Source organism: Myxine glutinosa, unplaced genomic scaffold (genome assembly GCF_964187855.1).
Source record: "Myxine glutinosa unplaced genomic scaffold, kmMyxGlut1.1 SCAFFOLD_2542, whole genome shotgun sequence".
NCBI lineage: Eukaryota > Metazoa > Chordata > Myxini > Myxiniformes > Myxinidae > Myxine > Myxine glutinosa.
Genome location: NW_027618636.1, coordinates 2,756 through 29,221, shown reverse-complemented (window position 1 = coordinate 29,221; position 26,466 = coordinate 2,756). Strand labels below are relative to the sequence as shown.

The following is a 26,466-nucleotide window of genomic DNA, read 5'->3' as shown; positions in this document are numbered from 1 at the left end:
ACTGGGAAACTTTTAGAGTACACATTAAACCAATACCTTCGTTATTCTCTGTGTTATGAAGACAATTTATGATGTATCAAAATGTAAGACAAAATATACATTTCACCATTTTTACAGATTTCTTGACCCAGAGGTAACCGCAGATGTCACCGACAGCTGGGTTGCAGCTTCCATATTGTATGGAAGTACTCTGATCATTTTGACACCTCACACGACCCTCTATGTCCATTATTGGCAGAGTGATGTGTGATTTTAAGAATTCAAGAAAACGCGTTTGGACCCTGACACCGGCAGACATTAATCGCATTGTCGTAAACCCCCGCACACCGCGACAACTTGACAACCCTCCTAATGTGGTCCAAATGGGTGCACTTAATGAAATTATTGGGGATGTCGGTTTACACAAGGTGGGGGTGGGTGCAACGAAGTTTTAAAATATGGCCTATGGCCGCCATACGAACAACATTCACCCTAAATATTGGCCACGCGTGGGCGTGGCCTGTGCACGACCACATATACATGTCATGTAGGCCTACTCCCACAAGGGAGTGGCGCAGTTTAGGCTTGTCTGCGATTATTGGAGCCATTACCATTGCCTTCATCCATCATAATAAGAATGGAAATATTGTTCGAGTTTTTGGCCAATGCGCGTTATGCTGTCCCGAGGGCGGAATATTGACCTCGGCCGTTCGGCCCTCGGGACAACGTAGCTGCGTATTGGCCTGAAACCCAAGCAATATTATAATCTGACTATAATCCACCGACACCCACATTGCCAAGGTCACAATCACTGACATTTGTTTCGTGACATTCAAAGCACTATTAATATACCTACATGCCAACAAACCCAATAATAATATTGTATTGCAGAGTGTGCCTCGAAGTGCCAGGAAATGGCATCTAAGAGTTATTTTTTCAGGTCACTTTAATTTACCATAATTATTGTAGCTAATCTGAGCCACTGCCTAATCTGAGCCATAGTGCCGTGTCTGCATTCCTTAAAATTGTGACAAAGAACACTCACCACAAGCACTTGACCACCTGGATGCTCCCCCGCAGCGTTGCATCTTCTCGGCAGATTGGTCGGCACGTCCACTTGTGTCAGCTGGCTGCAGAAACGGTGACGGGACAAAGTCGGGATGGGTTGGATTGTTCACCTCTTCTTCCCCTGTAGAAAGGACAATCAATTATTGTCAAATCAAACGTATGCAATCGATACGTTTACGATATTTTTGAACCATAATCATTGGGCAAACGCCGACCACTCCTATTGGGCTAGCCTTCAGCCTGAACCCGGACCCGAACCCCCCATCCCCGGTGACTTTCAACGTGGCACCGTCAAAGGATGCCACCTTTGCAACAAGTCAGTTCGTCAAATTTATGCCCGGTCGCAGCTGCCCACGGAGTGAAAAATACAATCTGGAGAGCCGATGAAGCCTCTCTTTTGAAACAGCCGGAAGTAATGAGACGGCCATGTTGGAGGGCCGATTGTTTGGACCAAGGGCACATTTGGAAGTAACATTTTGGAAGTGGGATGATGAAGTTGGAAAGAGGATTGACGAGAAGAGGAAGAAGTTCAAGGAGTGGCAGAAGGCAAAGGGTACGGGAGCAGAAACAGCAGAGCATGAAAGTTATAAGGCAGCCAGGAAGGCTGCAAAGAAAGAGGTAGCAAAGGCGCAGGAGGCATGTAGGAAAATGTTCGGAGAACGCTTGGATTCGGAAGAGGGTCAGAAAGCAGTATTCAGGATTGCAAAGCAGATGGCGAAAGAGAGGTGTGATGTGATGGGGGTGAGTTGCTTGAAGGATGAAGTGGGACAAATCGTTGTCGACCCAGATGGAAATAAAGGAAGATGGAAAAGATATATGGAAATGCTGTTGAATACAGAGAATGAATGGGATGGCAACATAGAGAGTAACCCAGTTTTAGGACCGGCAGAGAAGATAACTGAGAAGGAAGTTGAGGAAGCGATAAAAGCAATGAAGGGTAGAAAAGCCGGAGGGCCGACGGGAGTTGTGGGAGATATGTTGAAGGCAGCAGGAAGTTGGGGTGTGAAGAGAATGACAGAGATCTGTAATCTGGTGGTGAAAGAAGGCTGCATTCCAGTGGATTGGGAACTGAGTACCTTCGTCCCTCTATACAAGGGGAAAGGTGACCCTCTGGAGTGTGGCTCGTACCGAGCGAAAAAGTTATTGGAGCATGGAATGAAGGTATTGGAAAGGGTGTTGTAGAGGAGGATAAGGAAGAAAGTGAAGATCGACGAAATGCAGTTTGGATTCATGCCAGGAAGAGGAACGACAGACGCGCTTTTCATTGTGAGGCAGTTGCAGGAGAAGTACATGGAGAAGAGGAAGAAGTTGTTTCTTGGGTTTGTTGATCTGGAGAAAGCATTCGATCGGGTTCCACGCAAAGTATTGACATGGGCATTGAGGATGTTAGGAGTGGAGGAATGGTTGATCAGAGTAGTGATGGCAATGTACAAAAGAGCCGCACAGCTGTAAGGACGAAGGACGGGAACAGTGGTGAGTTTGAGGTGAAGGTGGGAGTGCATCAGGGGTCGGTACTAAGTCCACTACTATTTGTAGCTGTGATGGAGGTGCTGGCTCAGAACGTAAAGGAGGGTTTACCATGGGAGTTGTTGTATGCAGATGATCTGGTGTTGATTGCGGAAAGTATGGATGGACTGAAGGAAAAGATGAACACGTGGAAGGAATGTATGGAGACAAAAGGTCTGAAGGTGAATATCGGAAAGACGAAGGTGATGGCAAGTGGTAAAGCATGTGGTGAGGTGGAAAGAACTGGGAAGTGGCCCTGTGCTGTGTGTAGGAAGGGTGTCGGAGTGAACTCCATTCAATGTACAATGTGCGCTGAGTGGGTTCATCAAAAATGTAGTGGTCTGAGAGGGTCATTAACCAGTGTGGCAGCTACATTCAAATGTAAGGTGTGCACAGAGGGAGCTGCAGATGGAGGAAATGTTGAGTTGGATCTTGGAGACGGCGTGAAGCTGGAAGGTGTGAAAACATTTTGCTACCTCGGAGACATGCTGAATGGAGAAGGTGGGTCAGACTCGGCAACGGTTGCTCGAGTGAGATGTGCATGGAAGAAGTTTCGGGAACTGAGTGGCGTGCTGATGATGAGGGGAGTGTCGTTGAAGCTGAAGGGAAAGGTGTATGCTGCATGTGTGAGAAGTGTTGTGATTTATGGGAGCGAGACATGGGTAATGAACGTCGAGCAGCAACGAAGGTTGGAAAGGGTGGAAATGCGAATGGTTCGACGGATGTGCGGAGTATCGGTGAGAGAGAGGAAGACAAATGATGAATTGCGAAAGATGATGGGAATAGAGCCTGTGATTGATGCTGTGAAGAGGAACAGGTTGAGATGGTTTGGTCATGTGTTGAGGAAGGATGAAAGTGACTGGTTGAGAAGAGTGATGGAAATGAATGTAGAAGGAAGCAGAGGACGGGGAAGACCGAGAAAGACTTGGCTAAAGATGGTGGAAGAAGAAATGCGGGCAAGGGGGTTAACAAGGAGAGATGCAGAAAATAGGGCAAAATGGAGAAGATTGTCATGGGGACTGCAAGGCTAACCCCCGCTCTAGCAGGGAAAATGGCCTTTAAAATGCATGTTGTTGACACGACCATGAAGAAGATTTTGCCTTGATAGGACAAATTCTAACTTCACTTGGTGGGGAAAGTTAACCTGAAGTTTCCAACTGAGCATAAATCTCTTTATATTCCTCATCACATCCTCATGGCAAAGATGGATCGCAACGATTTAAATGTCAGACAAGGAAGATTGGATGTGGGATTTCAACTGTGTACCAACACTCACTGACCTACTCCTTTTCAAACGCTGCTCCTGGAATCTTTGATTTATACAAAAAAGTACTGCAAGACAAGACAGCCGATTTAAGAGTGATAAAAATTAGCAAATCAGGAGGACCTGAGGAGATATGAGTGAAGTATGGACCTGCCTCGGTGAACATGGGGTTCAGGTCCTGAATAAACTATTTAACTGTGTTTTGATGAGAGGAAATCCAAAGGGAATGGAGGCAAAGCATTCTGGGAAAAACATTTCATAGTCCAGTTGCCAGATGCATATATTTTAGATAATTTAAGTTATTTAAGATAATATAATTTAAGTTAGATAATTTAAGTCCAACAACATGAAGTTGTGCACATAAAATGTTTTTAAATGGTTTCTGGTGATTTAAGGTCTCCTGAATCAGAAACTGCATCACAATACTCTGTCATCATGAAAGATGTTTTATATATATTGTTGCGGATATGAGGACTGTATTTTTTTTTGATTGTGTGCTTTATCATTATTATTATTATTGTTATTCTGCGCCTCCTGCCTCCGCCGGAGCTGTGTAAAGGTCAAAAGGGCGTCCCATAACTAGTCCACAAGCATACACGTCAGCCAATAATAGAATACCCCTGTTCGATAGTTATATCTTATTCTGTAGCGGTTACCGCTGGATGCACACATTCGCCTTGCACCGGCCAGAACACGGCCAGACGCGCCTCTCCCGGGCATGCCCGGACTCACTGTTCCCGGGCACGCCCGAACCTCCCGGGCACGCCCGGTCTCGTCTTTCCCGGGCATGCCCGCTCTCGCCTTTCCAGGGCTCGCCCAGAGCGTCCGGGCATGCCCGCTATCGCCTTTCCAGGGCTCGCCCAGAGCGTCCGGGCATGCCCGCTATCGCCTTTCCAGGGCTCGCCCAGAGCGTCCGGGCATGCCCGCTATCGCCTTTCCAGGGCTCGCCCAGAGCGTCCGGGCATGCCCGCTATCGCCTTTCCAGTGCTCGTCCAGAGCGCCCGGGCACGCCCAGCCTCGACTTGCCAGGCCGCAGCCAAACACGCCCGGGCAGGTCCAGACTCACCTTTCCAAGGCTCGCCCTTGATACCCGGGCATGCCCGGTATAGCTTTTGCCGGGCAAACTTCCCGACATACAACAACAACACAACATGCATTTTAAAGGCCATTTTCCCTGCTAGAGCGGGGGTTAGCCTTGCGGTCCCCATGACAATCTTCTCCATTTTGCCCTATTTTCTGCATCTCTCCTTGTTAACCCCCTTGCCCGCATTTCTTCTTCCACCATCTTTAGCCAAGTCTTTCTCAGTCTTCCCCGTCTTCTACTTCCTTCTACATTCATTTCCATCACTCTTCTCAACCAGTCACTTTCATCCTTCCTCAACACATGACCAAACCATCTCAACCTGTTCCTCTTCACAGCATCAATCACAGGCTCTATTCCCATCATCTTTCGCAATTTATCATTTGTCTTCCTCTCTCTCAACGATACTCCGCACATCCGTCGAACCATTCGCATTTCCACCCTTTCCAACCTTCGTTGCTGCTCTACGTTCATTACCCATGTCTCGCTCCCATAAATCATAACACTTCTCACACATGCAGCATACACCTTTCCCTTCAGCTTCAACGACACTCCCCTCATCATCAGCACGCCACTCAATTCCCGAAACTTCTTCCATGCACATCTCACTCGAGCAACCGTTGCCGAGTCTGATCCACCTTCTCCATTCAGCATGTCTCCGAGGTAGCAAAATGTTTTCACACCTTCCAGCTTCACGCCATCTCCAAGATCCAACTCAACATTTCCTCCATCTGCAGCTCCCTCTGTGCACACCTTACATTTGAATGTAGCTGCCACACTGGTTAATGACCCTCTCAGACCACTACATTTTTGATGAACCCACTCAGCGCACATTGTACACTGAATGGAGTTCACTCCGACACCCTTCCTACACACAGCACAGGGCCACTTCCCAGTTCTTTCCACCTCACCACATGCTTTACCACTTGCCATCACCTTCGTCTTTCCGATATTCACCTTCAGACCTTTTGTCTCCATACATTCCTTCCACGTGTTCATCTTTTCCTTCAGTCCATCCATACTTTCCGCAATCAACACCAGATCATCTGCATACAACAACTCCCACGGTAAACCCTCCTTTATGTTCTGAGCCAGCACCTCCATCACAGCTACAAATAGTAGTGGACTTAGTACCGACCCCTGATGCACTCCCACCTTCACCTCAAACTCACCACTGTTCCCGTCCTTCGTCCTTACAGCTGTGCGTGCTCTTTTGTACATTGCCATCACTACTCTGATCAACCATTCCTCCACTCCTAACTTCCTCAATGCCCATGTCAATACTTTGCGTGGAACCCGATCGAATGCTTTCTCCAGATCAACAAACCCAAGAAACAACTTCTTCCTCTTCTCCATGTACTTCTCCTGCAACTGCCTCACAATGAAAAGCGTGTCTGTCGTTCCTCTTCCTGGCATAAATCCAAACTGCATTTCGTCGATCTTCACTTTCTTCCTTATCCTCCTCTACAACACCCTTTCCAATACCTTCATTCCATGCTCCAATAACTTTATCGCTCGGTACGAGCCACACTCCAGAGGGTCACATTTCCCCTTGTATAGAGGGACGAGGGTACTCAGTTCCCAATCCACTGGAATGCGGCCTTCTTTCACCACCAGATTACAGATCTCTGTCATTCTCTTCACACCCCAACTTCCTGCTGCCTTCAACATATCTCCCACAACTCCCGTCGGCCCTCCCGCTTTTCTACCCTTCATTGCTTTTATCGCTTCCTCAACTTCCTTCTCAGTTATCTTCTCTGCCGGTCCTAAAACTGGGTTACTCTCTATGTTGCCATCCCATTCATTCTCTGTATTCAACAGCATTTCCATATATCTTTTCCATCTTCCTTTAATTCCATCTGGGTCGACAACGATTTGTCCCACTTCATCCTTCAAGCAGCTCACCCCCATCACATCACACCTCTCTTTCGCTATCTGCTTTGCAATCCTGAATACCGCTCTCTGACCCTCTTCCGAATCCAAGCGTTCTCCGAACATTTTCCTACATGCCTCCTGCGCCTTTGCTACCTCTTTCTTTGCAGCCTTCCTGGCTGCCTTATAACTTTCATGCTCAGCTGTTTCTGCTCCCGTACCCTTCGCCTTCTGCCACTCCTTGAACTTCTTCCTCTTCTTGTCAATCGTCTTTCCAACTTCATCATCCCACCACCATGTTTCCGAGTGCCTTGGTGGTCCTTTTGTCCATCCACATACCTCACCAACGGCTCCCAACAGACTAGCTTTCATTGACATCCAACCACTTTCAAGCTCAACCACATCATCCTCGACCCTACTCAGCCTCTCTTTTAATGCCTCCCTTACTGTCACCTCTTTCAACCTCCACACCTTCATTCTCGGTTGGTACTTCACCCGCCGAGCTCTCCTCGCACCTTTCACCCTTACGTCGCAGACAACCAAGTGGTGCTGTGAAACAGCCTCCTCCCCCGGGATCACCTTTGTGTCTCGGAGGTGCCCCCTATCTCGCCTACGCACCATCAGGTAGTCAACGGTTGTCGTCGACCCACCTGACGTGTATGTAACAAGCTTATTATCCTCTTTCTGGAACTGAGTATTACAAATCAACAAATCAGCTCCATCAGCAAACTCCAAAATCCTCCGTAACCCCCATGAACTCCTTCAAAACCATCCATACTCCTTCCCACATGTCCATTTAGGTCTCCTCCTACCACAACAACTTCCTCATCTTTCACGTTTTCCATCAGCTTCTCTATCGCACACCAGAACATGTCCTTCTCTTCATCGCTCCGACCAACCTGCGGAGCATATCCCGAGATGACGTTCACCAAGAGCTTTCCAATCATCATTTTCACCATCATCAACCTATCACTCACTCTAGTCACACTCACCACACTGTCTACAAACTCCTCAGAAAACAGGACACCAACACCATTCATGCCCTCCAGGCACCCTTGCCACACAAACTTGTATTTCTGTCCCTGCCTACCCTTCACCATTCTCACACCACTTCCCTTCCATCTCGTCTCTTGCACACAACATATGTCCACTCTTCTTCTGACCAATATTTCCACCACTTCTCCTGATCTCCCTGTCATTGTCCCTACATTCCATGTCCCAAACCTCAGAAACCGATCTCCACTTCGGGCTGTACCCTGCCCACATGTAGTTGTAATTGTCATGGTTCTCTTTTTGAGGCAATGTTTTTTTTTTTTATGGCCGGATGCCTTTCCCGACGCCAACCCACTTAGTCGCCTCCTACGACACGCAGGGATACGGCGTACCTATTCTTATCCAGGGTACACACTGGGAAACGTTTAAAACATGGAAATCCTGGGGGGGGGGGGGGGGGGGGATCACCGCTGCGGTTTAAACATATTTAAAGAAATATTTCAACAAAACCATGAAAACAATCTGGGAAAAGTCTCTAAGTGAGAACGTGGATTTGAGAAAGCAGGAGCAGAGGTGAAAGAACAAACGAGAATATAGGGGGCGGGGCACAAGTCGAGACGAGGAGGCCGCACGAGACACCAGGCCGCACGAGGCGCGGACAAAGAAACGACTAATTACACACAAATTTGCAACAACTACAAAACCAAAACCAAATAGAAACACACAATAACACATACACAACAAAATACGCAGCGGAAATTTGACAAAGAAACGAACGGGAAAACACTCAAACTTTGATGCCGTGGAGAGATCAAAGCAAGCCCCGTCGCTCGAGGGACCGGAAGCGGATTTGGGAACTTCACGATTGGGAACAAACTTCCCGACATAAATGTGTATATATATTGCTGCCCGATAAACGGGCTTTTGAGAGTACCCGAGTGTGATACATTTATTAAACCTACTCGGACGAATTTCCATCTTTGGTCGCGTCAATTCTTTCAACTCGCGTTGGAGCACAGCTCCTTCAATTCTGTGTTTTAGGGTAAGGCTGTGTCTCCCATTAATAGAAATACTCCATTGCACCAGTGAAAGAGATAGATTCCCTTCATTCCCACTCCCAAAACTTCCATTCCCATTGCCAATTACCTCCCTTCCAATTGCCAACTGCATTTTGGGCGGTTTTCCCTTCATCCGCCATTGACCACGAGGCAGGGTTGGGGAAGAAAGGCGTGCCTCCACCTCGTCATAGAGGGGAGGAGTGAGCCAGCCCCACTCGACCAACCATGAACAAGGGGTTTGGCTTGAGAGGGCGGAGAGAGAACGTTTGGGGGAGGTTCGCAAAGGTTGAGGGGCGGGGCCTATATAACCCACGGCGGGGCGTTTCCGAAAAGAGATGCGCTTTGAGTAGAGTCGAGGAGGGAGGAGATCAGAAGACAGGAAGGCCTTGAGTTGGACTAAGCAAGAGAGGAAGTTGTTGGACTGGGTGGGACTAAGAAAGAGAGAGAAAGAGTCCTGAAGCTTGTGAGGGAAGGAGAGAGAACCCGTCACACCAACCCTCCACCAAGCTCCGCGTTGGCTCCACCAAGCGTTCACCTCCACCAAGGCTCCACCAAGCTCCGCGTTGGCTCCACCAAGCGTTCACCTCCACCAAGGCTCCACCAAGTTCCGTGTTGGCTCCACCAAGCGTTCACCTCCACCAAGGCTCCACCAAGCTCTGTGTTGGCTCCACCAAGCGTTCACCTCCACCAAGGCTCCACCAAGCTCCGCGTTGGCTCCACCAAGCGTTCACCTCCACCAAGGCTCCACCAAGCTCCGCGTTGGCTCCACCAAGCGTTCACCTCCAGCCATCCACCTCCTGCCATTCCTGTCATTCCCCGCGTGAGTCTGTCTTTTGTTTGTTCTGTCCTGGGTTAATTAAGACTGTAGGTAAGCTAGTATTTGCACTGTGTCACCTGCGTGTTATGTGTTGTAAATAAACGTGACTGCTTTCTTTTTGCTTGTGTGTATAATAAATCCTGTTATTCCTCCGTACTCTGTTTTCTTCTCTCTTCCTCTTTACATTCGGTCGCTTTAGAGGTTTCCCGATTGAATACCTGTGGCGCGATCTGGTCAACGTTCAGGAAGTCGGGCCAATCGGGGATCCTGCAACGGTCGCGGTTGACCATCCGCTCGGCCCAAAGTAACATCTTGTCCGCGACCCGTAACAATATATATATATAGATATTTTAAAAATACCGGGATCGAGTCTTAAGACGTCTCCTTTTTCAGGAGTAGAGGAAATGAAGTTTGGCACCATTCCACCCACAACTTATACTTCTTTATTAACAATCTTCGTGCGAAATAAGTTGTATAAGCACAAAGTAGAAAAATAATAGCTTCGCAATAAATTTAATTTCTGTCGACAGAGGTCAAAAGGTCATCTAAATTGGCAGAAGCCCAACATTGTGTTAAAAAAAATTTGTTTTGGTAAAATTCTTGAAAAGTTTATTTTGAAAATAATGTTACGTTTGTGGGGGGAGGGTGGGCAGTAGGCAATACCTTAGCCCAGGTAGATTTGCATAGATAGTGTGCTCTGATTGTCATGAAGAAGAAGAAGCCCCATGTATCATAAGTAGGGATCCGGTAGACCGTATGTCGTGCAAGAGCGTATTTTCGTTCCCATCACGAGGGGTGGGGTTATGTTAATTGGTGAAGGACTATGGGTAATTAATCCCTTGTATGTAATGGCCTCTGTTATTTTCCTCTGTTTCTTATGACACCAGCAACACACACAGATAGCCAGGCAATCACGCATTTATAACACTAAATAAAAACCAACTGGAAGCAGGACATTGAAAACTACCACTGATACCACCGACCTGGTGAGCACACAGGCACAGGAGGTCCGGGAGGCGACGCCCTGAAGAGCAGTGATTGGTCCGGGATTGATTGGCGCAAGGACTGCTAAGATGGGATTAGTGATTGGTGGAGTAGGCACGGATGAAGTCAGAGCATTGAGTTTAAAATAACGCTCTCCCCGACATTTTTTCCTCTTTGCTGTCCCTCTAGAAGACAAAAGACGTTGTTCCGACATTTTCTGCCCCTTACACCCGGGAGATCATAGCGAACGGTGGCATTTTTGCTCTCTTGCGTTGGGCATTGGTGCTGTGCAGTCAGCATTTCATATCCGTAACTTTGGGTTTTGACGATCGTGAGGAAAGGCGGTCGTGGCTTGTGGACTCTGGCACGCTTGGCCGTGGCTTTGTGATGGCTGAGGGCCATGCCGAGTGAACCGGAGAGGCGGCGGTGCTGTGTGGAGCAGAGACGAGTGAACGGGCGCGGCCTGCTCGCTGCGCACTCGACAGCTAGAGGGGTGAACTGTGCACGGAGGCCTGGTTCCTGCTCGCGTGCTGCACGACAAAGCGTGCTGTTCCCGCCAAGGACGCGGGGGTTTGGACGATTCCTAACGAGGTTTAAGAGCAGATCGGAGCTATGTGCCCACTAAACAAACACACATTTTTTACTTTCGTTCTTTTATATTTCCCTATGTGTGTATTTGAGTCTGTCTGGGGGCGTCCCATTTAGGATATTAGTTTAACGTGAATTTTTTTGTTGCTGGCATTTATTTTCAATAAACCTGTATATTTTGAACATTTTAATTGTGTGTCGGTTTGAGTTAATTGTTGCAGGTTCAAAGACTGCTGGTGGACCCCGACTTCCCCCCCCTCTCCCCCCCAGCCCCACCACCCACTCTTCCCCCGTGCGTATAATGAAGGTGCGCCATAGGTTTGAACGCCTTGGAGTTAAAGCTCGTTTGGTCATCTGTGTCGCCCTGCGGTGTTCACGACAGGGCAGACACGACAATAACATTACCCCGTACCCCTCCATCTACCAAATGGTACACCTGGACACTCACCTTTCTGAGAAACCTCAGAGGAGATTTCCAGGAATGCCTCATTCTGAGATGTGGGAAAACCCCCAAAATATTCCACATTGAAAAGAAAGGAATCCTGATCAAGTTGCTGTTGATGTAAGAGAATAACTATTTTTACTCCGATAAATGTATTTTGATTATTGTTCTTTGAACAAATACAGGTTTGTAACATTTATCCCACAAATCGATCAACTTGTCCTATTTAAGGACGCTCAAATTAATTCTTGTGGAGCCCTGCTTGTTATTGAACGTACGAGGAAGATAATCAATTCAGTTCTTGTGAGATGTTATTGGGGAATATTGGATCAAGAGTGGACATGGGGTGCAAATTATTGTCAATAACTAAGTAAATAACGTCAATTGTGGTTATACACCTGTTATGGGAATTTCCCATTGATTTCAATGAAAGTTAAATACATGTGTTGACAAATATTGCAAAACAAATCAATGTAACTTATCAATGAAATATTTTACATGCATTGGGTCTTGACCCGCTCCATCCTCGGTGAAAGTACTTTCGTCTAAGATTGCACTTGTAAATGATTCGGTCAAATCGTGAAGAATTTTCTTTCTTTGTTACCTCCGCCACCAAAGGTGGATGGGGGTTATGTTTTTACCCCTGTTTGTTTGTTTGTGAACACGATATCTCAAAAAGTTGTGGACGGATTCGGACAAAATTTGGCAGTGAGGTAGTGTATGTGACAAAGACGAAATGATTAGATTTTGGTAAAGATCCTGATTCGGCTACGAGAATGTTTTACGTGATCCTTCATCATTGAGAGATAGGGTCAGAAACGGTACATAGCAAGATATCTCAAAAAGTTATGGACGGATTTTGACGAAACAGATTGCACAGGTTGTGTGTGTGACAAGGAAGAATCGATTCAATTTTGCTGAAGATCCGGATCCGACGAGTCACATTTTTAAAAGTGATTCGTCACCAATGGGAGATTGGGCCAAAAACGATTTTGTTTCACAAACGATTTGCCAAAAACGACAAAAACGATTAATGGGAAAAACGATACAGCAGGAAATCTCCAAAAGTTGTGGACGGATGATTTTGATTAAATGTGATTCTGTATTGTGATTTTCTGGTCTACTCTGGGATACAAAACGTAAACTATCCACCTGGCAGAGGTATGCTCTATACTGAGTGCCGTTCTCGTGAATTCAGTCTGCATTTGATGGGCCAGCGTACTCCTGACCACTTGCGCACAAGACGGAAAGCGAAGCGGGTTCCTTTAGTGGATCCGACCGTCATGTTTGAATAGAGTTTGGACGTTTGGGCGATTTGGTAGGTCTCGACCGGCGATTGTAGGACCGAAAGATCCATGAGGGTGAGAGTGGATCACGTGCAGGGTCGTGTTCTCTAAATTGCTGGATTCCTTTCTTGAAGTTTTACTCTTTGGTCCAGCATGAATTTTATGGGTTCTTGAGGTTCCCGTCAGTGGTTGGGGTGAGCACAACGACCAAGGTCAGTGGATATGTTGAGGGCAAGGGGTATTGCTCTCATGGTGGTGGATCGTGGCACTGGGGGCCATCTCTTCCCTTCCCTTGGCTGGTGATCTCATGTGACTTCACACATCTGCAGAGTTCCCTCCGGGTCATACTCCTCCTTACATCCTGTGAGATGGGGTAGGGGTTGAGCAGAGGCAGCCTCACTGAACCTTCTCGGGTGAGCCAGCTAAGGGAAGGGTGCATTTTCGCGATGCCCGCCCACCAACGTTGAGCTGTGATCCAGGGTCGTGTGGTCCATCGTATACTTTTCATCAACCATTTTGGATAAACACATTTCTATCCGTTCAAAAACATACAGAACGAGAAAGAGCAATTAATGGTTGCACACCCTCGCTTGGACTTTCTACCTCTGCCATCGAAGGTGGATGGAGGTCTGTATTTTTTTTTTTTTTTTTTTTTTGTTTGTTTGCAAGATCGAGGCTCGTGAAAGAGCGAACATTAATCACACAGAAAGACAAACCGACACACAAACATATAACATCGGGAGCGGTAGACAAGATGGGGAGAGAGGGGGAAGGACACAATCACAACATTTGAGAGCAGGGACCGAGAGACATGGAGACATCGAGAGATCTGAGAGAGGGCGAGGGCTTTGGGGGAGGGCATGGGAAGGGGGAGGGGGGGTGGGAGAGGTATAAAACATATGGACACGGCCAGGACTTCCAGGAAAGAAGTTGGAATTTCAAACAAGGTGGATCTGGGGTGAATTAGCGGGGGTAGAAAAGATCAAGGTTTTGGATGGGGGAAGATAAGAGATGGTGGTGAACAGCTGTTTTAAAGACCTGGAGGGAGGAGTGGGATTGAAGGGAGTGAGGGAGTTTGTTCCAGAGGCGGGAGAAAAGAGGAATGAAAGAGTGAAGGTGAGCAGAGAGCCGAGATTTCGGCAGTTTAACCATCAGAGGGTTGCTGGCAGATCTTGTGCGACCTGTAGGAATATTTGGAGGACAGAGCACAGAGAGAGCTGGGGGTGCAAGGCCGGAGAGGAGTCGGTAGAAGACAGAAAGACCACCTACCTGCTTGCGGTGAGTGAGTGAAAGGCCCTCAGAGATAGCTTCATCGCGGGAGATTCCAATAATTCTGAAAGCTTTGGTTTCAACAGCGTGAAGCCGAGCTAGGTGTGAGGCAAGAGCACCGGCCCGGCCCATAGGGGAGAACAGTATTCCATTGAGCTGCGGATGAAAGCCTTGTATGTGGTGAGGAGCTCAGGTGTGCCGAGGAAGGACTTCGCACGACGGAGGATGCCCAGTCGGCGACTGGCTTTGGAGGCCAGCTTGGAAATGTGGTTTTCCCAAGAAAGATCATGGCAGATAGTGAGACCCAAAAGCTTGAGCGACAGAACTTCTTGGAGAGGATTGTTGAGAAAGTAGATGGGAGGGTTGTCCAGTCGATCTTTTCGGAGAGACATAGTAAGAGTGTGGGATTTGTCAGGATTGAAAGACATGTTCCACTTGTTTGACCAGTCTGTGATTTTGTCCAAGTCTTCAGAGAGTGAGGAGGCTGCAGACTGCCGATCTGAGGGAAGAGCAATGGAGCGGCAGAGAGTGGAGTCATCAGCAAAAAGATAGAGAGGATTTTCAAGTGAGTCAGAGAGATCATTGATGAAGACCAGAAAAAGCACAGGGCCCAGAACACTGCCTTGGGGCACTCCAGCCTGAACAGGAAGAGGAGATGAGAGAACCCCATTCAGGGCCACACGTTGACGATGACTAGAGAGGAAGTCAGCCAGCCATACGTGGAGATTTCCATGGATACCAAAGGAGGAGAGTTTGGTGAGCAGAGCGGGGTGCCAGACCGTATCGAAGGCACGTGATATGTCGAGGGAGACAGCTCTAATTTCCTGTTTGGCATTGAGGACCTCCATCCATTGTTGAGACAGCAGAAGCAGCATGTCCAGAGTAGCGTGACCTGGTCTGAAACCAAATTGATGCTCAGAGATCAAGCCATTGGAGAAGAGGAAAGATTTCATATCCGAAGCAATGATGGATTCCATGACTTTGCTGATAATTGGGAGAAGGCTGATTGGTCTGTCGTTGCTAGGATCTGTTTTTGCACCTTTTTTGTGCAAAGCGGTGATGTTGGCCGATTTCCAAGCAGATGGCAGTTGACCTTGAGCAAAAGAGAGGGTGAAGAGAACAGAGAGAGGGTGAGATAGAGCGGCAGAGCAGGATTTTAGGACCCGTGGGCTGATGCCGTCGGGTCCAGTTGCAGAATCAGAGTCGAGGGTTGACAAACTTTTCCACCTTGTCAGGAGGAAAGGACACGGAGTCCAGGAGCAGCTGGGTACGACTGGGTATGGTGGGTACAGAGAGGGATGGGTTTGGGACACAAGATTTAGAGGCAAACACAGAGTTGAGGCATTCAGCTTTTTCACGTGCGGAGTCAGCTGTGTAGCCGTTTGAGGTAAGGGAGGGGATGGAGGAGGAACAAACACCAGAAACGGATTTGACCAGACACCACCAGGTTTTGGAAGAGGGAGACAGATAAGAGAGTTCGGTCTTGAGAACGGAGAGATATTGTTTCCTGGCTCTCATGAGGGTGGACACACACTTGTTTCGGGCTTTGTGAAAGGAAATGAGATTTCCTTCCGTTGGATTTGCTTTCCAGGAGACGAAGGCAAGTTGTTTCTGGGCAACAGCCTCACCACAAGATTCCGTGTACCATGGACGGGAGGAAGGGTATGACAACTGAAGACGAGATGGGATAAATCTGTGCATGAGGGAGAGCAATTTACTTTGGAAGAATTCCCAGGATGAGTTGATGTCAGAGGTGGTAGAGATGGGAGACCAGTCCAGATGATTGATGGCTGCTTGAAGACCGTGCCAGTTGGCCTGAGTGAAATGCCAGACTCGTCGACGCTGAGCAGGCTCCCCGAGAATGGTCAGAGAGATGTCCACTTTAACAAGGACATGATCAGATGATCCGATTGGTGCAGAAGAGGAGCAGCAGACATTTTCAGGGAAGTTAGTCAGTACCAAGTCGAGAAGAGAAGACGCTCCGTTGACTGAGATCCGGGTCGGGAAATTGACAGATTGTGTCAGTCCCAGTGAGTCGCAGACGTCCTTTGCTGAGGAGCCATGGCTGGTGAGGGAGGTACCCACACCCAGCCAACTGGAATGACGACAGTTGAAATCACCACATATGAGGAAGAGAGAGTTGGGATGAGTAGATAGAAGTTGGTCCATATTATCAGACAGCGAGATGTAGATGGAGTCATCACTGTTTGGTGGACGGTACAACACACATATGAACAAGAGGTGGGAGCAAAGGGGAAGCCGTAGCCAGAGGTATTCCTGGGGGTGAGGTGGAGAGAGTACAGTGCAGGGCGAGTGAGGACGAGAGTTTTTGATAAAGATAGCAACCCCACCTCCAGGACGAGGCTCAGGTCTATCATACCGGAGGAGGGAGTAACCCGGGAGAGATACTAAGGAATCAGAGACATCATGAAGGAGGAAAGTTTCTGTTAAGCAGATCATGTCTGGTTTGACAGAAGCAACCTGTATGGAGAGATCAGTTAAGTTTGAACGAAGACCCCGGATGTTTGAGGTCCATACCGTTAATGAAGAGGAAGGGGGAGCATCGGATACAGAACAGGGGGGAGGAGGGGCAGGGTAAGATGTGGAAGAGGTGGAAGAGGTAGGGAGAGCTGTTGAAGGTGTGTCAGAGATTTCAGAATAGCTCGGAGAAAGAGAAGGATGGGGCGGACAAAAGGTTTGATGGTGATTGGGTGAGGCACAATGAGGTGTTATTTGAGGAGGGGGAAGAGCGAGGCAGAAGGTTGGGGGAGATGGAGGTGAGAGTTGGAAGGGGGAAGAATCGGGGAGGACGCTTTGAGGAGGGGGAGTGAGAGGGCGGAAATTGAGAAGAAATGAGGGTGGGGAGATTTGAAGGGGAGGGGCGAGGGGGGAGTTTGGGAGGGAAGGGACAAGGGGAGGGATTTGAAAGGGATGGGATATGGGGGAGATTTGGAGGGGAGGGGTGAGGGAGGAGTCTAGGAGGGGAGGGGTGAGGGGGTAGTTTAGGAGGGAGGGGCAAGGGGGGAGATTTGAAAGGGATGGGTGATGGGGAAGATTTGGAGGGGAGGGGTTATGGGGAAGATTTGGAGGAGAGGGGTGAGATTTGATTTTAGAAAGTGTACGATTAATGGGAAACGAACATTTATTGCAAAATGAGTTTCTTGGTTGCACACCCTCGCTTGGACTTTCTACCTCTGCCATCGAAGGTGGATGGAGGTCTGTATCTGTTTGTGAACAGGATATCTCAAAAGTTTGTGGCCAGATTCGGACAAAAAATTGTGGACAGGTTGAGTGTGTGATGAAGTCGAATCGATTCGATTTTGGTGAAGATACGAATCCGGATACGAGAATTTTTGAAAATTTTAAGTGATTCTTCACCATTGAGTGATTGGACCAAAAGATATGCAGCATCATATTTCAAAAAGGTGTGGATGATTTATGACAAAACTTGGTGGATGAGTTTGGTAAGTGACAAGAACAAGCCGATTAGCTTTGAGTTCAGGTCCAGGTCTAGATCCGACCTGTCAGTGGATACAAAACGTAAACTGTTCAGCCTGGCAGGGGTATGCGCTCTACCGAGTGCCGGTCTAGTTTTACATGCGACCTGCTGCCATGTTCGAATCTGGGTGAACATTTCCAAACAGCAAACTGACCAAAGCCCTCACCATGCATGCCCAGAGATAATAAAAGGTGTTGTAGCTGAGAGAAGGCAAGGGCAGGCAACAATCATATCACCTGAGAAATAAAACTTGATCAAAATCCAGATATGACTTTACAATACCAGCGACAGTCCAACTACCTACATCTCCAAACACCAAAAACTGTCCAACTACCTACATCTCCAAACACCAAATCACAAAAACTGTCCAACTACCTGCACTCCAAGCAGCATCCCACAGAGACTGTGCAACTACACACACCTCCAAGCAGCATCCCACAAAAACTGTCCAACTACCTACATCTCCAAACACCAAATCACAAAAACTGTCCAACTACCTGCACTCCAAGCAGCATCCCACAGAGACTGTGCAACTACACACACCTCCAAGCAGCATCCCACAAAAACTGTCCAACTACCTACACCTCCAAGCAGCATCCCACAGAGACTGTGCAACTACCTACACCTCCAAGCAGCATCCCACAGAGACTGTGCAACTACCTACACCTCCAAGCAGCATCCCACAGAGACTGTGCAACTACACACACCTCCAAGCAGCGTACCACAGACACTGTGAAACTACCTACACATACAAGCAGCATACCACAGCGACTGTACAACTACCTACACATACAAGCAGCATAACACAGAGACTGTACAACTACACACACCTCCAAGCAGCATCCCACAGACACTGTGAAACTACCTACACATACAAGCAGCATACCACAGCGACTGAGCAACTACCTACACATACAAGCAGCATACCAAAGCGAATGTGCAACTACCTACACCAACAAGCAGCATATCACAGCGACTGTCCAACTACATACACCTACAAGCAGCATCCCACAGGGACTGCAACTACCTACACCTACAAGCAGCATACCAGAGACTGTGCAACTACCTACACCTACAAGCAGTATACCACAGACACTGTGCAACTACCTACACCTACAAGCAGCATACCACAGGGACTGTGCAACTATGTACACCTACAAGCAGCATACCACAGCGACTGTGCAACTACCTACACCTACAAGCAGCATACCACAGCGACTGTGCAACTATGTACACCTCCAAGCAGAATACCACAGAGACTGTGCAACTACCTTCACCTACAAGCAGCATACCACAGAGACTGTGCAACTACCTACACCAACAAGCAGCATACCACAGCGACACTGCAACTACCTACACATACAAGCAGCATACCACAGCGAATGTGCAACTACCTACACATACAAGCAGCATACCACAGCGCCTGTGCAACTACCTTCACATACAAGCAGCATACCACAGCGAATGTGCAACTACCTACACCAACAAGCAGCATGCCACAGCGACTGTCCAACTACATACACATACAAGCAGCATCCCACAGAGACTGTGCAACTACGTACACCTACAAGCAGTATACCACAGCGACTGTGCAACTATGTACACCTACAAGCAGCATACCACAGAGACTGTGCAGTGTGCAACTACCTACACCTTCCAGCAGCATACCACAGAGACTGTGCAACTACCTACACCTACAAGCAGCATCCCACAGAGACTGTGCAACTACGTACACCTACAAGCAGCATACCACAGCGACTGTGCAACAACCTACACATACAAGGAGCATACCACAGCGACTGTGCAACTACCTACACCAACAAGCAGCATACCACAGCGACACTACAACTACCTACACATACAAGCAGCATACCACAGCGAATGTGCAACTACCTACACATACAAGCAGCATACCACAGCGACTGTGCAACTACCTACACATACAAGCAGAATACCACAGCGAATGTGCAACTACCTACACCAACAAGCAGCATGCCACAGCGACTGTCCAACTACATACACATACAAGCAGCATACCACAGCGACTGTGCAACTACGTACACCAACAAGCAGCATACCACAGCGACTGTGCAACTACCTACACCTACAAGCAGCATCCCACAGACTGTGCAACTACCTACACCTACAAGCAGCATACCACAGCGACTGTGCAACTACCTACACCTACAAGCAGCATACCACAGCGACTGTGCAACTATGTACACTGACAAGCAGCATACCACAGAGACTGTCCAACTACCTCCACCTCCAAGCAGCATACCACAGAGACTGTCCAACTAGATACAAGAACAAGCAGCGTACCACAGAGACTGTGCAACTGCCGAAACCAACAAGCAGCGCACCACAGAGACTGTGCAACTACCTGCACCTACAAGCAGCGTACCACAGAGACTGTGCAACTACCTGCACCTACAAGCAGTGTACCACAGAGACTGTGCAACTGCCGAAACCAACAAGCAGCGCACCACAGAGACTGTGCAACTACCTGCACCTACAAGCAGCATACCACAGAGACTGTGCAACTACCTGCACCTACAAGCAGCATACCACAGCGACTGTGCAGCTACCTACACCTACAAGCAGCATACCACAGCGACTGTGCAACTATGTACACCGACAAGCAGCATACCACAGAGACTGTCCAACTACCTCCACCTCCAAGCAGCATACCACAGAGACTGTCCAACTAGATACAACAACAAGCAGCGTACGACAGAGACTGTGCAACTGCCGAAACCAACAAGCAGCGTACCACAGAGACTGTCCAACTACCTGCACCTACAAGCAGCATACCACAGAGACTGTGCAACTGCCGAAACCAACAAGCAGCGCACCACAGAGACTGTGCAACTACCTGCACCTACAAGCAGCGTACCACAGAGACTGTGCAACTACCTGCACCTACAAGCAGTGTACCACAGAGACTGTGCAACTGCCGAAACCAACAAGCAGCGCACCACAGAGACTGTGCAACTACCTGCACCTACAAGCAGCATACCACAGCGACTGTGCAACTACCTACACCTACAAGCAGCATACCACAGCGACTGTGCAACTATGTACACCGACAAGCAGCATACCACAGAGACTGTCCAACTACCTCCACCTCCAAGCAGCATACCACAGAGACTGTCCAACTAGATACAACAACAAGCAGCGTACGACAGAGACTGTGCAACTGCCGAAACCAACAAGCAGCGCACCACAGAGACTGTGCAACTACCTACACCAACAAGCAACGTACCACAGAGACTGTGCAACTGCCGACACCAACAAGCAGCGTACCACAGAGACTGTCCAACTACCTGCACCTACAAGCAGCGTACCACAGAGAATGTGCAACTGCCGAAACCAACAAGCAGCGCACCACAGAGACTGTGCAACCACATGCACCTACAAGCAGCGTACCACAGAGACTGTGCAACTACCTGCACCTACAAGCAGCGCACCACAGAGACTGTGCAACTACCTGCACCTACAAGCAGAATACCACAGCGACTGTGCAACTACCTACACCTACAACCAGCATACCACAGCGACTGTGCAGCTATGTACACCGACAAGCAGCATACCACAGACACTGTCCAACTACCTCCACCTTCAAGCAGCATACTACAGAGACTGTCCAACTAGATACAACAACAAGCAGCGTACGACAGAGACTGTGCAACTGCCGAAACCAACAAGCAGCGCACCACAGAGACTGTGCAACTACCTACACCAACAAGCAACGTACCACAGAGACTGTGCAACTGCCGAAACCAACAAGCAGCGTACCACAGAGACTGTCCAACTACCTGCACCTACAAGCAGCGTACCACAGAGACTGTGCAACTGCCGAAACCAACAAGCAGCGCACCACAGAGACTGTGCAACTACCTGCACCTACAAGCAGCGTACCACAGAGACTGTGCAACTACCTGCACCTACAAGCAGCGCACCACAGAGACTGTCCAACTACCTGCACCTACAAGCAGCGTACCACAGAGACTGTGCAACTGCCGAAACCAACAAGCAGCGCACCACAGAGACTGTGCAACTACCTGCACCTACAAGCAGCGTACCACAGAGACTGTGCAACTACCTGCACCTACAAGCAGCATCCCACAGAGACTATGCAACTACCTACACCTACAAGCAGTATACCACAGAGACTGTGCAACTACCTACACCTACAAGCAGCATACCACAGCGACTGTGCAACTATGTACACCTACAAGCAGCATACCACAGGACTGTGCAACTACCTTCACCTACAAGCAGCATACCACAGAGACTGTGCAACGACCTACACCTACAAGCAGCACACCACTGCGACTGTGCAACTATGTTCACCAACAAGCAGCGTACCACAGAGACTGTGCAACTACCTACACCTACAAGCAGTATACCACAGCGACTGTGCAACTATGTACACCTACAAGCAGCATACCACAGACTGTGCAGTGTGCAACTACCTACACCTTCCAGCAGCATACCACAGAGACTGTGCAACTACCTACACCTACAAGCAGCATCCCACAGAGACTGTGCAACTACGTACACCGACAAGCAGCATACCACAGCGACTGTGCAACAACCTACACATACAAGGAGCATACCACAGCGACTGTGCAACTACCTACACCAACAAGCAGCATACCACAGCGACACTACAACTACCTACACATACAAGCAGCATACCACAGCGAATGTGCAACTACCTACACATACAAGCAGCATGCCACAGCGACTGTCCAACTACATACACATACAAGCAGCATACCACAGCGACTGTGCAACTACGTACACCAACAAGCAGCATACCACAGCGACTGTGCAACTACCTACACCTACAAGCAGCATCCCACAGACTGTGCAACTACCTACACCTACAAGCAGCATACCACAGAGACTGTGCAACTACCTACACCTACAAGCAGCATACCACAGCGACTGTGCAACTACCTACACCTACAAGCAGCATACCACAGCGACTGTGCAACTATGTACACTGACAAGCAGCATACCACAGAGACTGTCCAACTACCTCCACCTCCAAGCAGCATACCACAGAGACTGTCCAACTAGATACAACAACAAGCAGCGTACCACAGAGACTGTGCAACTGCCGAAACCAACAAGCAGCGCACCACAGAGACTGTGCAACTACCTGCACCTACAAGCAGTGTACCACAGCGACTGTGCAACTACCTACACCTACAAGCAGCATACCACAGCGACTGTGCAACTATGTACACCGACAAGCAGCATACCACAGAGACTGTCCAACTACCTCCACCTCCAAGCAGCATACCACAGAGACTGTCCAACGAGATACAACAACAAGCAGCGTACCACAGAGACTGTCCAACTACCTGCACCTACAAGCAGCGTACCACAGAGACTGTGCAACTGCCGAAACCAACAAGCAGCGCACCACAGAGCCTGTGCAACTACCTGCACCTACAAGCAGCGTACCACAGAGACTGTGCAACTACCTGCACCTACAAGCAGTGTACCACAGAGACTGTGCAACTGCCGAAACCAACAAGCAGCGCACCACAGAGACTGTGCAACTACCTGCACCTACAAGCAGCATACCACAGCGACTGTGCAACTACCTACACCTACAAGCAGCATACCACAGCGACTGTGCAACTATGTACACCGACAAGCAGCATACCACAGAGACTGTCCAACTACCTCCACCTCCAAGCAGCATACCACAGAGACTGTCCAACTAGATACAACAACAAGCAGCGTACGACAGAGACTGTGCAACTGCCGAAACCAACAAGCAGCGCACCACAGAGACTGTGCAACTACCTACACCAACAAGCAACGTACCACAGAGACTGTGCAACTGCCGACACCAACAAGCAGCGTACCACAGAGACTGTCCAACTACCTGCACCTACAAGCAGCGTACCACAGAGACTGTGCAACTGCCGAAACCAACAAGCAGCGCACCACAGAGACTGTGCAACTACCTGCACCTACAAGCAGCGTACCACAGAGACTGTGCAACTACCTGCACCTACAAGCAGCGCACCACAGAGACTGTGCAACTACCTGCACCTACAAGCAGCATACCACAGCGACTGTGCAGCTATGTACACCGACAAGCAGCATACCACAGACACTGTCCAACTACCTCCACCTTCAAGCAGCATACCACAGAGACTGTCCAACTAGATACAACAACAAGCAGCGTACGACAGAGACTGTGCAACTGCCGAAACCAACAAGCAGCGCACCACAGAGACTGTGCAACTACCTACACCAACAAGCAACGTACCACAGAGACTGTGCAACTGCCGAAACCAACAAGCAGCGTACCACAGAGACTGTCCAACTACCTGCACCTACAAGCAGCGTACCACAGAGACTGTGCAACTGCCGAAACCAACAAGCAGCGCACCACAGAGACTGTGCAACTACCTGCACCTACAAGCAGCGTACCACAGAGACTGTGCAACTACCTGCACCTACAAGCAGCGCACCACAGAGACTGTCCAACTACCTGCACCTACAAGCAGCGTACCACAGAGACTGTGCAACTACCTTCACCTACAAGCAGCATACCACAGAGACTGTGCAACTGCCGAAACCAACAAGCAGCGCACCACAGAGACTGTGCAACTACCTACACCTACAAGCAGCGTACCACAGAGACTGTGCAACTACCTGCACCTACAAGCAGCATCCCACAGAGACTATGCAACTACCTACACCTACAAGCAGTATACCACAGAGACTGTGCAACTACCTCCACCTACAAGCAGCATACCACACAGACTGTGCAACTACCTACACCTACAAGCAGCATACCACAGCGACTGTGCAACTATGTACACCTACAAGCAGCATACCACAGGACTGTGCAACTACCTTCACCTACAAGCAGCATACCACAGAGACTGTGCAACGACCTACACCTACAAGCAGCACACCACAGCGACTGTGCAACTATGTTCACCGACAAGCAGCATCCAACAGAGACTGTGCAACTACCTACACCTACAAGCAGCATACCACAGAGACTGTGCAACTACCTACACCTACAAGCAGTATACCACAGCGACTGTGCAACTATGTACACCTACAAGCAGCATACGACAAAGACTGTCCCACTACCTCCACCTACAAGCAGCACACCACAGCGACTGTGCAACTATGTTCACCGACAAGCAGCATCCAACAGAGACTGTGCAACTACCTACACCTTCAAGCAGCATACCACAGAGACTGTGCAACTACCTACACCTACAAGCAGCATACCACAGAGACTGTGCAACTACCTACACCTACAAGCAGCATACGACAAAGACTGTCCCACTACCTCCACCTACAAGCAGCATAACGCAGAGACTGTGCAACGACCAACACCGACAAGCAGCATCCCACAGAGACTGTGCAACTACCGAAACCAACAAACAGCATACCACAGCGACTGTGCAACTACCTACACCTACAAGCAGAATACCACAGAGACTGTGCAACGACCTACACCTACAAGCAGCACAACACAGCGACTGTGCAACTACCTACACCTACAAGCAGCATACCACAGAGACTGTGCAACTACCTACACATACAAGCAGCATACCACAAAGAATGTCCAACTACCTACACCAACAAGCAGCATACCACAGAGACTGTGCAACTACCTACACATACAAGCAGCATACCACAGAGACTGTGCAACTACCTACACCTACAAGCAGCGTACCACAGAGACTGTGCAACTGCCGAAACCAACAAGCAGCGCACCACAGAGACTGTGCAACTACCTACACCAACAAGCAGCGTACCACAGCGACTGTGCAACTGCCGAAACCAACAAGCAGCGTACCACAGAGACTGTCCAACTACCTGCACCTACAAGCAGCGTACCACAGAGACTGTGCAACTACCTGCACCTTCAACTTACAGTTGCAGTGTGCCCGAGGACGACGAGTGACGAGTGACGAGTGACGAGCCGGAGGGTGGTTGTTCTTCTTCTTCTTCCTCTGGGGGTCAACTTCCTGGATCTGGAACGGGAAGTGATATTTTTTTCTTTTATTCTTTCCTTTACCCTGTGGATGGTCCATCGATTTTATATATAATTATAAACCGAAGGGTTTTATATATATATATATATAAGTCCTTAAGGGTCAACGAGATTATTTAAATATCTTTCAAAAAAACAACAACATTTCATTTTACGGTCGGTTGAATGTGACGTCACGACAAGGAACGGTGGACGATTTCAAATGCATTAATTAGCTTTTCAGTGATTAATTATTGATTAATTGGTTTAGATTCAAAAGGGTGGAGGCCCGGGTGCCCGGGGCGTCCGTCCGGACGTCTTTGGCTTGAAGGCTCATTTTCCGCGGCGCAACACCTGCGGGGGCCCAGGATCGAGGGTTCGAACCTTTAGCAGTTTGCTTGCAGCTCTCGATCTCATCGTTGATACGTCATCGTGGCCCGCCTTAGCCCGGTGCACCACGACGGATCTCATCGTTGATACGTCATCGTGGCCCGCCTTAGCCCGGTGCACCACGACGCCTCCACCGATTGGAGCTCACTTGGAACATGCATTTAACCCCCATGTGATTGATCTAGTTACGTCACCGGCTGGAGCAAGGTTACGTCACCGGCTGGAGCAAGGCGATTCTGCTGCTGGTCTCGCTTGGGGGACCAATGGGTCGCTACAATATTAATATTAATATCGAGCAACACATTTATGCCAATAAATCATCAGCTATTGGAGTT

The 26,466-nt window shown here is 48.7% G+C and overlaps 1 long non-coding RNA gene across 1 annotated transcript; it reads right to left on the bottom strand.

Moving 5' to 3' along the window:
* Positions 1-1,039: 1,039 nt before the first annotated feature.
* Positions 1,040-26,194, bottom strand: LOC144889315 (uncharacterized). Its single transcript, XR_013621691.1, has 3 exons — positions 26,126-26,194; positions 25,643-25,742; positions 1,040-1,168 (listed from the first exon to the last, which is right to left on the bottom strand). It is a non-coding gene; the product is annotated as an uncharacterized LOC144889315 (long non-coding RNA).
* Between the last annotated feature and the right edge of the window lie 272 nt (positions 26,195-26,466).